General features: G+C 33.5%; 1 protein-coding gene across 1 annotated transcript in view; it reads left to right on the forward strand.

Annotated features, from left to right (window-relative positions):
* The first annotated feature begins 3,748 nt into the window (after nucleotides 1-3,748).
* Nucleotides 3,749-16,101, forward strand: part of LOC142979383 (cyclin-dependent kinase-like 1) — a 37,448-nt gene continuing 25,095 nt past the window's right edge. Inside the window, exon 1 of the mRNA XM_076124259.1 lies at nucleotides 3,749-3,904. The gene's annotated coding sequence lies outside the window, so the exon portion shown is untranslated. The remainder of the gene's footprint in view (nucleotides 3,905-16,101) is intronic.

Genomic DNA, 16,101 nt, shown 5'->3' on the forward strand with positions numbered 1-16,101 from the left:
TGAAATAATTTCAACAAGAAGTAATTTTAATCTTTGAAAAAACTTATAATAACTATGTCCCCATGATATACTATAGACGTTTGAGAGGTATATATATTTTTTTCTTTTTACCCATTACTGTACCACTGCAGGGCAAGGGTCTCCTCCCAAACGAGGGGGCTGGGGACTATAATTTATGTAAAAAAATATTAACTTGACCACATGATGTACTTTGAATGGACAATATTTTTTTCAATTGAATATTTGAACAATAATCTTAAATCTAGGTACCTAAATTGAAAGCATTCAAAGCTCCGTGCCTTATCTTGTTCAGAGCAGATTTCTTTAGAAACATACTCAGCAGAATACTAGAACATACTTGTATGTTTACAGTTAACTAAACGTTACTTATCATCAGAAATTTAATACGTATGTAGCCAACTACTTGATGTCCGTTGTTGAGACTTTAAAGCTCTTATCTCCCGTTTTGCTAAAATCACAGTAGGTATATAGATGAGTAGATTTTTGCTTTTTTTAATTAAATTTATCAATTATTTTGCAGTGAATTAAATAAAAACAACGAATATACAATAAAATTTTATAATTGCTACAAATATAGACTCATGAAACTGTAATAAAGATGTGTGTTTAGGCAAAGATGCTGAAAGACCTCCCGCCTAGTTTAATTGGAAGTAAGTAAAGTGGGTCATTTATGTCGCCCTTTTCATAATTATTTTTAACAATGCCATTAGATTACTATTCTATATTTTTTTTTATATTTGATATCGATTAAATAAACTTAAACTATCCATACTAATATTATAAATGCGAAAGTAACTCTGTCTGTCTGTCTGTCTGTCTGTATGTCTGTCTGCTACTCAATCACGCCTAAACTACTGAACCAATTTGCATGAAATTTGGTCTGGAGATATTTTGATACCCGAGAAAGGACATAAGCTATATATTATCACGCTATGACCAAAAGGAGCAGAGTACCAGTAAAAAATGTTGCAAAAACGGGGAAAAATTTCACCCATTCTCTCTTATTGGACGCAAGCGAAGTTGCGCGGGTCATCTAGTAGAATAATAAATAACAAATATTATGGGAAAATACTTAAAAAGCTCTTAAAAGAGAGTCAAAAGGCCTTCAAAATGACAAACAGTTTAGTTTATTTCGCACTTGAGTCCATCAACTCATAGTCAAGTGGTCAATAAATATATGTACTTGTATAAATTGTTCAAATATCTGAAGAGGGTATTTTTGTTACCCATGCTTTATGTTGGTGTAGTTTAAATAAGAAGTTTTGAAAAATATTTGATATGTCACTTCAAAGTTTAGAATTTAGGCGTTTTAAGATTTTTAAGTCGACTGCGTATTTTATCATTTTTAGCATTTTTTTTGTTATTGTTGGTGCCAGATCCGGCACCAACAATAACAAAAAAAAGAAGCTGTGTAAAAAGAAAAAAATGCACTTTAAAAACTACATTTAAAATTTGGAAATTTTTACACAGATTTACCTTACAATAAGTATAACAAATTTCTTCGTCATAATTTCTACATATTCTCAACGAATGACAAATGAAAAAAACTCAACAAAAAAACGAATTAAAATCACGTACAAAGAGGTCAAACTTTACTTATCAATATCTATTGAAACTTTACTACAACCCGACCGAATTAAATAGCACACCATTTCAAACGTCCATGTTGAAAATGATGACGTTTTACATTTACCCGTGTTATGTTGTTGGACTCTGTCTATTGTCGTCAATTAAGGAGCGTGATGCGCTCCAATTGAGTTTATTAAGAGTTTGTATGAACGGTTACTAAAACTACAATTTTATGTATATTTTGTTTGTGTACATTGTAGATGTTTAAGAGGAATGTTCTGTGGGGTGTAATATTTTAGGCAGTGTAATTTATTGATACCGAATAGCAGTTTATAACGGGTTTAGTGTTTTAGAAATAAGATCCGTATGTTTAGCACTCTAATAAATGTAAATTTAGATTTGATATTAAATAAAGTTCTGAGTATAGTTTTGACTCTTAATACACCTTTCTTTGTTATCTCTTTATGGGTTCCACTGCTGGGCAAAGGTCTCCCGTCTTTCCTCTCAAATCTGTCTGTCCTGTGCCATACCCTGCCATGGTGGGCCCGCAAATACCGTTATATTATCATTCCACCTTCTTAATGGTCGTGAACCAATGTTTTTTAAAAGATTTATCTCATAATGAAGTTGTGTTTAATCCACATGCTGGTTTAAGCATGTATTAAGCCAAGTCATTGCAGTTTTTGCATAAAAAAAAAAAAAAATAAACATGGAAGTTTCCCGCCAACTCTATAGTCTATACCGTTAACAAACGAAATCCAAATTCAAAATCCAAACTTTCTCAACAAACCAACACGTGTTTGAATATTTACATTCAGTGTATTGTTTTTTTTTTATTTTGTGCAACATCTGTGGTGCCCTTATTCAGCCTGACCATTGCTTTACTGACGTAAATGTAGTTTAGTTTTTTAATGTCATTTTTAGAAAATAAAAACATGTGTTTCATTGTTTTTTTAGTTACGTAATGAGATTGTAGAAAGATGTTTGAGTTTTTTTATGGATGGTTATTGTGTAAAGAATTGAGGACCTTGATGACGGTCGTGGATGACTTAAATATGAATTTAGCCAATTAATATCCCACTGCTGGGCAAGAGTCTCCTCTTGTAACGAGGCAGGGGTTAGTCCTTGAGTCCACCACGCTGGCCAAGTGCGGGTTAGGAGTAAGTACATACAAGACTACCAACGACTTCAGTAGGTAATTATTGTCTTTACTAAAATAGATCGTAGGTGTCAATCTCTGTCTCTGTCTCTACCTACTTAGAAATAACGTGCGATTTTATGTATGTAGAATACACTTTCACATCAAAATGTATCTACAATCTGTCCAGGTCACCTAGATTTTACATTAATGACAAATTGCTTCAATATCGAGGCTAATCCCATGTAAAGTCGCGGTACAAACATAGCTTAGTATTGCGTGCATTGCTAGCTAGTGTAAGTGACCGAGCGGCGCCAGGTGGGAGGATAAATGTCTACCGGAGGCAGCAGTATTATGTGACACCTTAGTATATTTTTTGTTAATTATTTATTACTTTAAGTTCATTATTTATTTCTTTTTATTATGTAGAATGGATTTTACAACGTTTATGTTCATTTTAAGTGTTGAAATAAGGAAGCATTTAGATTGCAGACTGTGTTTATTTATTTTGCTTGTCTATGTTGTCACTTGTCGCTTTGTGGGGCAAAAATCTCATCGAATCTGTTCTACTGGTCTCATTCCTTGTACTCTACTTGTCAATAATCAAGATAGGTGTCCAAATCATTGCGCTAATGTCTTTTCGGCTTGCCCAGACGTCGTTGTATACCTTCAGGCATCAATTTTATTGGAAATGCTTTTACTTGCGAGAATCGTCACGAAAAATAACTATAATAGTTTTTGACAAAGGATAGAATAATATTTAAGCCATAGGTCTTTAAGTTGCGATATCGTTATAGTAACTGAAAGTACGTACTGCAACGAACCTTTTTTGTTAACAATATAAAAAAGCACATTTTATATTTTATGCATTAATTTATAAACTTTTTGCTGTGACTCTACGATTTTTAAAGTTTACAAACAAATTCGTGCCACTTACTACTGGCTAAAGCAACTTATAAAATTAGTTAAAAGCTAGTTTAAATAAAAAAGAAAATAAATATGACAAAAAAATAAAAATGTTCCAAAATTGTCAGTAGCAATTTGACACGGTGTGTTTCTGTTTGTACAAGTTTTTATTTCAAGTGTACTATTATTATCCTGTAATTATTGTTTAAAGTTATTTTAAAATAAATAGTTTTTACCCGTTTCCTAACAACTTCACAGAGTATTTTCAAGGTAAGATCTTTTTTTGTTCACTTTTCCGTAATTTTTTATTTTGACATTTCGCTGACATCTTCGGATAAAAATGTCTCTACATTGATTTTAAAAACTATGATTGCTACTTATGGTAAAAATATTCTAGTACATTTAATGATTTGAAATCGCAATCGTAGTCGATAATAAATTACTGAAAGCATGGTTTCAACTATGGTTCAATGAACTGATAGCATTTTCAAAGTTCGGTAAAGAAAGGAAACGACAATTTGTTGGGATCGTACCGGTTGAGTTCTTATGTTTCTGTCTATATAATATCAACTATGCCTGTATATATAACTCTGTCTATATAATATAACTAAAAATATGACGTATTATGCGTCATATTTTTACATACATGTAATACACTCGACTCCCGTAGAGTTGAATGTTTTATGTATTATTTATTTTAGTTAAATTTTAACTCAAATGTTACATTTACTAAAACCTGCGGCCCCGCTCTCATACAAAGTTTCATACTCGATTTTAGTACTTACGGGCTGATTCATTTAGCTTTTTAATTGTAGCCTATACTTGACCCCTAATCTTCAACAATGTACGCTAAATATCACTTTAAACAGTTCAATAGTTCACACACAAAAACATAACAGACAAACAGACATTCGCACATACGACGTCGTATATACTCGTCATAATGTTCGCGGAAGCAGTGTGTCCACGGTAAGTGACCGGGGACATCCTGCGGCCGGTCAGCTTCGGGTCATGACGTCACGACTCACTAGTGACCGACCGACGGACAGTGTGTTTTTGCTAGGTGTTTTGATTACGTGACATGTAGGCTTGGTTTAGCCTTGCTACTGTTTATGAGCTGCGAAAACATTGTAGTTGCATTGTGTTGATAGCATGTTACATACACTCTAGTAACAGAGGATTTCTTTGAAAGTGAAAGCAAGCAGTTTAATTATCTGAAAAAATTGAGCAAGAATATATAAGAATTATAGGCAAGCTTTAGAATATAGGGAAGGTAGAATAAGTTCAGCAACTTTTGAAGCTGATTGATAAGAAATTTATGCCGATAATGGCATTTGACTACGGATAGACGTGGGATAGATTCTATATTTTTCCTTGGGAGTAATGGTTTTGGAATTCTTCACTCTATTTTCCTATAATACTAGGTAGCGAGGATTTTATTGCCATACATACCAAAAATGTAAGATAAAAATATTTTCAATAGTAGTAGCCTTAAGATTTGTAGAGATAGTGGCTTGGCCGGGAAAGCGTGGCAGACAGACATAATTAAGACTTAAGACTAGTTAGTTATTAGTTGTATATTAAGTAGGAAGAAAAGATCTTTAGCCTGCAGTTAGAGGAGACTACAGTGTTCATTCTATCAAAAGTTAACGTAAAAAGTGCCAAGAAATCCTTTTCACAAAATAAACCCATTACTGTCCCCGTATCTCGGTTGTTAGACATTGATTAATACACAATAAAAGTAGGTACTATATGAGTTATGTCATTAAAAGTTCGTTGGAAATAAAGTCTACGTGTACCGACGCGTAATGGTGCTGTAGAAAAAGTGTGAATAATGTAATCTAGATCTAGGCTTCAGGACTGGTAGGTAGAGACTCCATGTAATAGATGTGTAAAGGATATTTTCCTTGTTATGATTTTTTTATTGAGCTTTATTGACAGGCTGAGTTATCTTTTTCAAATCGCCAAACTTTTGTGATATCAAATTTAAACCCTTAATGTCCCTTTTTTGGGCAAGGGTCTCCTCCCGTAATGAAGTTAAGCCTTGAGTCCAACACGCTGACAAAGTGCGGTTTGGGGACTTTGCATACCTTCAAGAATTGTTCTAAAAAACTTTTTTTCTGAGATTGTGTAGCAAATTTATGGAAATTGGTTTAGTTTCTTAGCTATAAAACTACCGTAGTTGAGAGTTGGTTTACAGCAATTTGTATTTTTTACTTTTTATAAGTATATGAATTACAATGTAAAGATTCTACGAGAGAGAGCACTAGAGAGAGTGATGAAGTAATCAATCACTAAATTCCTTTACATCATGTAATCTATCTATCTATCTATCGTATGGTTAGTGGTCAACCTAGTGTCAAAGTTGTTCAAGCCACCCGAAAGGCCTTTGACATGGCTTAACGACTGTTATCTGAATTGACAACAACCGGGACCGACGTTTTACGTGCTCTCCGAAGCACGGAGACGCTCAGTTCAAATACCACTATGCGGTCACCCATCTATAGAATGACCGCGCCAACGGTTGCTTAACCCACAGATCGTTTACCGACCGGTGAGCACAACTGGCTATGAGCGCCTCGAAATGATGATGATCGAAAATCTTATCATGTAATCAAGGCCTAGTTGTACTTAACTTAATAGGTGTTTGTAAGCGATAAACTAATAAAACAAACCCTATTTCATTGTAAAGTAAACACACCTTACACAGGAGCGTTATCGTAGATTATCAAAATAATAGTATAAAATTGCGGACGTGGCTGCGACGCGACTGAACGTAGTGAATGTAGGTGAACCTTCAGTGGTAGGCAAGTTGAAGGTGTAGCATGAAAACTGGAACTTTTGCTTTATTTAACGGTTGTTTCTGGGTATAAGGATGAATATTGTCAGGAATTTTCATAACATTAATGGTAGTTTATCTATTTAAACTGCTATGTTTATACGAGCTTAAACGCTATTGAATCTACTAAATGAACTACCGCTAAATGTACCTCAGAAACCGGGCATTAGTCAGTCGTGTGTTGAGTAAAATGGTTTGGATAAAATGCATTGTAAGACAATTTTGTTTAATCCGACGGTTGTAGTTCGAGTAATGGAACTTTAAACTTCGTTGAAGTTTCGTGATAGTGAATTACTGAAGGCCTGAAACAACAACTTATGCTGGCTAGAAAAGGTCTATAATGAGTAAAATATTTGAAAATCTTGCAATCATATTACTTTAGGTTACGTTTAAGCTTTAATTGTTAAATCTTTTACTTTCGTGTTATTATGAAGAACGACCTTACTAATAAATAAAGTAAAATAATACCTTTGTGAGAACATTATGCACATATTACTATACCTCACCATAATATCATTATAGGCTTACTAAGCCTTATCAAACAACGTTTTAACTCTACATTCCACTCTGGAACCCACACAATAGTCTAAACAATAAATTCAAGCTAACATCATAACATCAAGCTTCTTAGAAAGCTGTATCAGCAGGAACGTACAAAACAACTCTGTTGTGCTACTAGGAACTGATAGAAATGCAATCAGCACATTCATACGAGTGTTGAGTTACATTGTTGGTACTATTGTTAATATGTTTGGGTTTTAAGATGTAGTTTCTAAAAGGGTTATAAATAATAAATTTAACCCATTAATGTCCCACTGCTGGGCAAGGGTCTCCTCCTGTACTGAAGGAGGGGTTAGGATTATAAGTGGAAATTGTTAAAGGTTAAGGTAGAGGTACTGTTGTGTAAGCTGTTGTGTGTATGTGTATTGTGAATAGAAATTCAAAATATTCTTCGTTTAGTAAACTTTTTAGCAAGTATTCAAATCCGTTAACATTTTGACTCTAGCTTCATTTTGTAAATGCAGGTTACTTGTTCGGTTTTCCTGACGAAAAAAAAATAATATAAAAATATAAATTTAGAGATCATAGTACTTAGGTCATTTTTGGATAATTTTCCATGTTTATTCAGTAGGTAATTTTTAGTTTCGATGTTAATTCAAGGATTATGATGCTGACGGACTATGACTGCTCAGTTCAGATCAGTTTATCATCTTCAATTCACTGTGAAACTTTGTTTTGTGTTTGACCACGGTACTTTTGCTGAAACTACTTAGACCTTTTTATCTTTTTAATCTATCTAGTAGATACTTGAAGCCTTAAAACGGCCTAGCAACAGTAGCAATTAGGTCTTGAGTCAACAAAACATCTAATAAAGATTACGAAATGTAGCCAAAAGTATATAAACTTTATTTGTTATCTTCAGTGAAATCTATCTAGTTAGCGTGTAGTAGAAAATAAAACAAAAAGTCATTTAAAAAGTACTCGGTATTTAAACTAATTGGTGTAGGTGTATGGAGACCATTCGTCATGGGATCAGCTCGTAAATCTAAGTTATAAGTTGGTTACATTCTTGAAGGATATTGTCCTGGAAATCTTTTGCCCTTTGAGAGGTCCATAATGTCTTTTTTACCCGACTGAGCGAGGCAAAGGAGGATATTGTTTTAATAAGTCTATGTATAGTATGTATTACTATGTATGTATGTTTGTTCCTATATAGCATTGGACAGATGTACAGACTAGTTTCATTTAACTTGTTTTTTGGATTAACTGCGTAAATGACTGGGTTTTTTAATATTTTAACTATGAAATAATATTCTAACGAAAACTCAAAAACTCTTTTATTTTAGGATACCTTTTTGTATTTGTTATAATCAAATTCACTCACATGGATTTATTTTTTATATAGTTCTTTTTTATTTTGTATGTACTGTGTATGTTATGTAAAATATGTGTATGCAGAGAGTAAATTTAAAATAATATTAGTCTTCGGATGCCTTCGTTTTCTATCAATATTACCTAAATAATTGTATCAACAGTTTAATTCAATAGCAGCAAAAAAATTCAACATCCCTATTTGCTAAACTTGTTTAAATAAAACATAACTGCTGCATCATAATCATTGCACTAAAACTTTAAAGGCACATCGACATGCAGTCTATAAACAAACTGTTCTTCTAGCAAACTTGTGACAGCACTGGAAAAGCGATATTTTTGAACATTCCCACTGAAACACATAAAAGAGTACTCGAGATTGTTGTCTATTTTGGCCGGGTACAGTCACGGCATGACATTATGTCGCCGACTGTACTCTAGTACTTAACAAAACTTAGTACACTACACAGATATTCCGGTCGCTAGATAGCAATACAGACTTCTAGTTTCTGAAAAATTAAACTTGTAGGAAATTTTATTGTATATTTATGGTACTTATTGTATGAATATTTTGGTGTTGCCAACTAGAGTAAGAATAAAATCTAAAAAATACACGTCCCGTATTCTAGTAAATAATTAACGTTAAAGTGGAGTTACTATTAATTGAAATGTGACGGTAAAGATTATTCATAATACAATTTTTTTGTGACAATATCACTTAAGACGTGCCAGGTAAATGGCAATAGACTCGCTATCACACTGGACTAGCATTGTCAATACTGAATGCCTGCACCTTCCTAACAGGTGTGGTAATTTGAATGCATAGATTTTTTTTATTAGCCCATATATGTCCCACTGCTGGGCAAAGGCTTCCCCTCTTTCCTTCCAAACCTGTCTGTCCTGTACCAAGCTCGGCCACGATGGGCCCGCAAATGCCGTTAAATAAGAAAATAGAAATAGAAATTGGCCATCATTAAACTTGCACTAATTTTCTCTTGCAATATCTAGTGTATTTAATATCCGTGGTACACTCGACGACACAATATTTACGGTCTCGTGACGCGGCCGCTCTGTGAAAAATTGAACGGCAAACGTTACAATCGATACATTCTTTAGCTCAACTTTGATACTGCTATTTGAGGGATATAATTGCGTTTAAATATAGCTGTTCAATGCAAACGTATTATGGTAATAGGGTAGCGTAGTGTTGTGGGATTTTTGGGTGTTAATATTTTCATGACAAATTAAGCACTGTTTAGGTATGAATCTCTATCGAGGTTATCAAGATTTTACCTTCTAACACTGATTGCTATCCTATGTGGGGTTTAAAAGTCTTAGTTTTTATTGCACATTTGTAAGGTGGTCTGAGAAGAGCTTTTGTCTGGTCTCGGAGAAAAGCTTATTACAGAATTCGTTTTTATAATTATAAAAATAACTTTAAAAATTTATTCAAGAAATTTCTTATCTGCATAAGGTAATTATACCAGATTTTTTTATAGTTAGACTATGTAAACACAGATTTTTAATTGTAAAAATCTATTCTAAATTCTATTGCAACCTTTGCAGTTCAAAAAGACGTCGTGTACTTTCAACAACCCCCTAAGGAATACATATTTTATTCAAAACAGACATTACAAACCCTAAATACTAAAAATAAAATAGATATAAACTTCAAGTTGGGTGACTGTTCGGTTCACCACAAACGTAGGGTAGTCACATAAAGTTAATGTTACGACTTTACCTAGTCGGTTTAATGTTGGAAACGATTGTCAAACGGTTTGCTAAGGGGTGGGTCATTAGAGGTGGATTTAGTTACGTTGATAATGAGATTATTGATAACGTGTTGGTAGAAATCTTTTTGTAAATCGAAGTTAGTTAGAAATTTTAATTAGTTTAGTATTTAATATAATAGTAGTAATGTTTACGCGAATATTTATTTAATTTTCTACTTCATAATGCTCCGTATTCGGTTCTTTTTTACTGTCCCACTGCAGGGCAAGTGTCTACTCCGGATGAGGGAGGGATTAGGTGCTGGATCCACGCTGGCCAAGTGCGGGTTGGGCACTTTGCATGCTCTCAAGATACGTGTTTAAGAACTTATTAGGTTTTGAAGGTTTTGTTAGGATGTTCGGTAGTCACATAAAGTTAATGTTACGACTTTACCTAGTCGGTTTAATGTTGAAAACGATTGTCAAACGTTTGCTAGGGGATGGTTAATTAAGGGTGGGTTAGTTACGTTGTTAATTAGATTATTGATAACGTGTTGGCTCTCCTATATACTTTTGTAAGTCGCGGACGCAAATTAGTTCAAGATTTTAATTAGTTTAGTACTTAATGGGTTTAACGTTTACACAAATATACGTAAAAAAATACCGCAATATACGTATAATACTCAAATCAAAAAGGAATTTTCACCATAATTACCACTATACTTTGCAAACCTCAAGGGTCGATCGAGTAAAACTGATTCAGGATACGGCAAATATAATTATAAATGGCTTATTTACTACATTTTGACAACTTTTATTAAGAAAATTTATGATTTTTTCTATTCGGCGGTAAAAATAGTTTCAAAGAAAACTTTATGTAAATTACGTGAAAACACCTTTAAGCCTCGGCCTGCTAATTATTACTAACGCTAATTGGAAGAGCTATTAAACTTATTACATTTGAAACTTGCATTAACTCGCGACTTTGCTCGGATCGAAAGATTTCTTAGAATAAAATCTATTAAGTATGGTAATCTAGATTATTAACAACCTTTATTGGCTTTATTTGACTGCCTCCGTGGCGCAGTGGTTTAGGTCGCTACGCCGATACCACTGCGTCGGGAGGTCGTGGGTTCGATTCCCACACAGAGCAATTATTTGTGCGATCCACAAATAATTGTTTCGGGTCTGGTTGTGCTTTATGTCCGTTGTTTGTATGTTTGTAAAAGTCCCTGCGACACAAGAGCAATTCTTAGTGCGGGAGTTGTCTTTTATAAAAATCAAATCAAATCAATTTATCTTACTAAAGTACAAGGTACACAACTATTGGTCTTTGCCTACCCTATTAGGAAAAAGACGGTATTTAATGCATGTACACTAATAATAACTAAATAACTAGATAGAAGTACTCTCATTACTAGATATTATTAAGCCAAAAGCCAAAACAAAGCTTATATAACCCTTGTCAAGTCTTTAAGCTTGTCTTGAAAACAAATTTCATCCCAATTCGCATAGCCTTTTTCCGTATTGAACATGCAACAAACATACAAGCTTTCACAGTCATAACATAAATAAGAAATTCCCAGTATTTTTTACACACCACGCTCAGGCCGTTGCACTTCAATAGTTCAGTCGATGTTTATCGTTCAATCTTGACACGTTTGCCACACTTAAACACTTCATAATTATTATGAATAGGTACTTAAATGTGCTTAATTTGAAGTTGTTGAGAAATTTTAGGAATGGCACTAATAATTGTCGGTGTTAAGTGGTTTCCAAATAGTTTTTGGAAACGTTAATTGTTATTTATAGGGATTTCTTTTCACACCTTAACTTTGGTTATGAAGTTTACTGAAGTATATTTGAACAGCACTTATGTACTATATACAATATACGACTACAATTCGTTCTAAAAATGCCAATGAGATTGTTAGATGGCTCTAATGTCATGATTATCAATTGTTTGACAAACAGGATTGAATTTATTAAAAATAGTCTAAAAGCTATAGATTAGATTAAACATAATTTTCCTTAAAATACAAGTTGGAACCTCGCTACATGAAACATTGTTTGTTTTGAAAATAAGTTGCATTATATTATCTTTTTGCGAAAAATTTGGTACGTGATGATGAAGTCTACTTTTTGACAAATAAATCATGCACAGGTCGATAAGTTTTTAACAAATACAAACAGTTATCAGTTATTTTCCGCATTAAGGTATCTAAACTTAAGTTCTTCAAGATGCTTTTCTATTAGTTAGAAATAAGATGGACGATATAGATTTACTATTCATAAGCTATTAAACCACGTGCTTTCTCAAATGTTGGCCACCAAGCGTCTACATCTTACCCCTTGACCATAGCCTACACGCGAGAGGTCGTTCACCCCAGTCACGTGACGTGCCGCCCAGCGCCCGTAATTGGCGGTTATGCGTAATAATGCTTTTTAGCAATAACCGGCCACGGTATGCTTGCATGATGAAGAAAAGTTGCAACGGAAATGCAGTTATACATGGCGATTAAAGAAAAAAAAGGAAAGATAATACACCCACACATATAAAAAATGGCGCCTTTTTCTCATAGGGCTTTCTTGCTAGCTATTCTTATAAGGTAGAGCCTTATGAGAAGAGCCCTTTATCCTACCCTTTTCGAGCTAGTGAAGGATTCAGTAATTGTAACGACTATCATAAATGTCAATATTGGACTTAAATGAATATGATTAGTTTTTTTTTTGGGTAAGTAAAGAACAAACACTGCCTTTTTTCGGGTTTCATTGTGTTTGAAAACATATCACCACACAATTACTATGACTGCATATTATACATAGGTATTTGTTAAATAAACTCACCTCACCTTGTGTTTCTGTCTGCTCGCGATAAACTCAAAACGGGTTTCAATGTGGTTTTCACCAATAAAATGATGATTGACGAGAAAGATTTAAATGTACAATTTGTTAAGGTTAATCTGGTGTAACCTGGGATGATATCTATTTGGTTTTTCTTAATTATTGTAGACTAGCTGACCCACGCAACTTCGCTTGCGTCACATAAGAGAGAATGGGTCATAATTTTCCCCGTTTTTGTAACTTTTTTACTGGTACTCTGCTTCTATTGGTCGAAGAGTGTTATAGCCTATAGCCTTCCTCGATAAATGGGCTATCTAACACCGAAATATTTTTTTCGAATCGGACCAGTAGTTCTTGAGATTAGCGCGTTCAAACAAACAAATAAACAAACAAACTCTTCAGCTTTATAATATTAGTATAGATAATATTAGTATAGATTACAAATAAACCTGAACCTATCGGCTCCTGTAACAGTTGTTAGTATTAAATTTAAAACGTATTATTATCATTATTCAAGTACAACCTGTATAAAAGAACAAGGAATAAAGAAAACTTAAGTAATTGCTTTATGATTGATATACGTTTGTTATGCACATGCAACTTCATTATAAAATGCGTGTAATTATGAGCTTATTGAAAGCTGAATTTGAATGAACTTTTTTCCTTTAATTACGATTTACAGTATATTGCTTAATGATTAGTTTTTATAAGCTGTAATATAAGTGCATTTTCATGCTTTTAATGCTCGTTTTAAAATACTAGCTGCAAAGTGACTTTGCAAGGTGAAGCTCAAAAGTTGACTGACAGTCACCTTGCAAAAAGTACTGGTATTTAGCTGCGTCCAGTGTGACTGGAAGCCGAGTACAACATGTAGGAAGAAAGGCTAAGCTGATAATTGATTTTATAGTACTTTGTGATGTTAATTTGATGTGTGGTTCCAGATTGCTCTCCAAATACGGCAAATGTGCCATATAGTATTTGAGTCTTCCCGGATACTGTTTATTGTGTGTGTAGTATAAAAATATATAATATAGTCCCGTATGACAAGACGTTTGAATGTAAATGAAGCAATGGAAGTTTGTAAGGATCGTACCAAGTGGCGCTTTCGGGTCTCTGCCTACCCCTGCGGAAATAATATATGATTCTATGTATGCATGTATGTGTGTATCTATACTAATATAATAAAGCTGAAGAGTTTGTTTGTTTGTTTGTTTGTTTGAACGCGCTAATCTCAGGAACTACTGGTCCGATTTGAAAAATTCTTTCAGTGTTAGATAGCCCATTTATCGAGGAAGGCTATAGGCTATATAACATCACGCTACGGTCATTAGGAGCGGAGTAGCAACGAAAAATGTTACAAAAACGGGGAAAATTTTGACCCATTCTCTTAGGTGACGCAAGCGAAGTTGCGCGGGTCAGCTAGTGTAATATAAAAACAACGCTTGTTTATTGCTCCAGTGGATACAATATAAAATAATTGTCAACATTTTATTAGCTCAATTAAAAACACTTCATACTTTTAATAAACCGGAACATAAAACTACATCCACAAATCAAACTTCTATTCTAGTAAACTTAGTTATTTTCAAGGAATTACCCTCGTAACGACCGTGTAGAATGTCTAATGGTAATGGAACATGGTTCTGTGTCATTAGTCAGTAGTTAAATACGTTCTAATCGTGTGCGTTCGCGCAGCGGAATGTTGTTGAATTTAAAGATATTAATTATGCAGATATTTAGTGTATGACGTCGTATAATTGTGTATGGTAAAAAAAAAATTGTGTACGCAGCCATTGTGGAGAAATTCACCAAAAACTGATTCCGCTGGGCGAACGTTGTCCTGGCGGAACTTATTTTAATCCATAGACTTTAGAAGAAAAGAGGTGTGTCCAAAAATTAGTGTGTATTTGTGTGTAATTGTGTATGTATGAATAAAATGAGTGCATGCATAAACTTCGGAGAAATTCAAGTTTCCGCTACGCGAACGTTTGGCCATTAGCTAGTTTTCATATAAAGCGCTTACATAGAGAGCTGTAGATTTTTACATACGTTGTTTTGAATTTGTTTATATTTGTTTAAAAAACAGATTTAGAAAAAATCGTAGGGCTTAAAAGATAAAAATATAAACGTAAAATACACTTAATAGGTCTTAGTTCTTAAAGTATGCACTTTGGGGTCTAGATTTTCACGTTTATACAAACCTTGTAAGTATCTGAAACATGTTGCCAAGTATCAATGATGTTCCGTTAGTAATTAAAGAGTTAAAGGACAATTTTACCATGAATAGATCACTGTTTACAAAACAGTCAAATATCACGACGTTCTAAAGGAATTGCATGGTAAAATGTATGCCAAAAATTAGTTTATTCATTCAACTATTCACATGCAAAATTTCATGTCATTAAATTTAGTAATTAAAGAAATCAATTAAAATACTGACGAAGCATCGAAAACCTACATAACCCGACCAAGTTCGGATAGCTACAAAAAAGCGTCCATGCAATATATTTAGGTAACATCCCAAAATTTACCGTATAATACCGGTATTGAATTGGTATAGGTGATAACACAGTTGTTGTTTCGATATAATTTAAAGGTCATTTATTTTTGTACACCAAATTGTTGTTCAATTGTTCTGATTTTTCAGCTCCAGAATTGACTGGAATAATTCCGGAGTTCCGATAGGTATTCACATTTTTTAAAAGTTAATATTTTGATTTAATTATATTCTTGTGAACGCACGTAATTTAACGTCTGTGGAATATTCCACAAACTGCTAGTCGAACAGGACGCGCGCGGCTTCCCGCTTGAAACGGTACTTCCATCCTTGAAGAAAAGAGAGGGCAATAATATGTAATATACTTAATAAAAAAAATTTTTGTACACGGATATTTAAATAGAAAAGTACTTGTTAATTGAAGATTTGTTTTTAACGTAGATAGTTGGGTTATTATTAAAATAATATTTTTAATTCAAGAAATGCAATTGTTTTATTTTTTCCTAACGCTTGTGTACGGAACTGTACCATATTAGTAAATACTATATTGTAAGGTTAAGAACGTCTCTTAGATATATGGCTGGGCCGCTTTTTTGTAGCTATCCGAACTTGGTCGGGTTATGTAGGTTTTCGATGCTTCGTCAGTATTTTAATTGATTTCTTTAATTACTAAATTTAATGACATGAAATTTTGCATGTGAATAGT

The sequence above is a fragment of the Anticarsia gemmatalis genome, chromosome 16 (assembly GCF_050436995.1).
Source record: "Anticarsia gemmatalis isolate Benzon Research Colony breed Stoneville strain chromosome 16, ilAntGemm2 primary, whole genome shotgun sequence".
In the NCBI taxonomy this organism is placed as follows: domain Eukaryota; kingdom Metazoa; phylum Arthropoda; class Insecta; order Lepidoptera; family Erebidae; genus Anticarsia; species Anticarsia gemmatalis.